The sequence below is a fragment of the Siphateles boraxobius genome, unplaced genomic scaffold, assembly GCF_051911475.1.
Source record: "Siphateles boraxobius isolate OS27281-9 unplaced genomic scaffold, OSU_SipBor_1 6, whole genome shotgun sequence".
In the NCBI taxonomy this organism is placed as follows: Eukaryota; Metazoa; Chordata; class Actinopteri; order Cypriniformes; family Leuciscidae; genus Siphateles; species Siphateles boraxobius.
Window position 1 is genome coordinate 7,083,574 of NW_027509186.1, and position 1,210 is coordinate 7,084,783.

At 35.6% G+C, this 1,210-nt stretch overlaps 1 pseudogene; it reads left to right on the top strand.

The window, feature by feature from the left end:
• The first annotated feature begins 789 nt into the window (after positions 1–789).
• LOC143716780 (5S ribosomal RNA) lies at positions 790–908 on the top strand (annotated as a pseudogene).
• Positions 909–1,210: the final 302 nt, after the last annotated feature.

The following is a 1,210-nucleotide window of genomic DNA, read 5'->3' on the forward strand; positions in this document are numbered from 1 at the left end:
TAAAAGGTTAGACCATTAGTGTAGAAAACTAAGAAGAACTTTGGAAAAAACTCAAACTCTTAAATGCTTTCTGAAGAATCTCAGAGACTTTTTTTAAAAAAAGTTTAAAAAAAAGAGTCCTTGAGCTTCTTCAAAAAGCCTTAAAAAGTCTCTGAGATTCTTCAGAAAGCATGAAAGAGTTTGAGTTTTTTCAAAAGTTCTTCTTAGTTTTCATCACTAATGGTCTAACCTTTTAAATAAGGCTTGGTTAGTACTTGGATGGGAGACCGCATGTAAAGTCTCTGAGATTCTTCAGAAAGCATGAAAGAGTTTGAGTTTTTTCAAAAGTTCTTCTTAGTTTTCTTCACTAATGGTCTAACCTTTCAAATAAGGCCTGGTTAGTACTTGGATGGAAGACCGCATGGGAATACTTGGTGTTGTAAGCTTTTTTAAGAAAAAAAAAAGAGAGTCCCTGAGCTTCTTCAAAAAACCTTAAAAGTCTCTGAGATTCTTCAGAAAGCATGGAAGAGTTTGAGTTTTTTCAAAAGTTCTTCTTAGTTTTCATCACTAATGGTCTAACCTTTTAAATAAGACCTGGTTAGTACTTGGATGGGAGACCGCATGGGAATACTAGGTGTTGTAAGCTTTTTTATGAAAAAAAAGAGTCCCTGAGCTTCTTCAAAAAGCCTTAAAAAGTCTCTGAGATTCTTCAGAAAGCATGAAAGAGTTTGAGTTTTTTCAAAAGTTCTTCTTAGTTTTCTTCACTAATGGTCTAACCTTTTAAATAGCCCAATTCTGGCAGCAGTTTTCACTTACGGCCATACCACCTTGTGCACGCCCGATCTCGTCTGATCCTGGAAGCTAAGCAGGGTCAGGCCTGGTTAGTACTTGGATGGGAGACCGCCTGGGAATACCAGGTGCTGTAAGCTTTAAAAAAAATAAAAAAATAAAAAAGAGTCCCTGAACTTCTTCAAAAATCCTTAAAAAGTCTCTGAGATTCTTCAGAAAGCATGAAAGAGTTTGAGTTTTTTCAAAAGTTCTTCTTAGTTTTCTTCACTAATGGTCTAACCTTTTGAATAAGGCCTGGTTAGTACTTGGATGGGAGACCGCATGGGAATACTAGGTGTTGTAAGCTTTTTTATGAAAAAAAAGAGTCCCTGAGCTTCTTCAAAAAGCCTTAAAAAGTATCTGAGATTCTTCAGAAAGCATGAAACAGTTTGAGTTTTTTCAA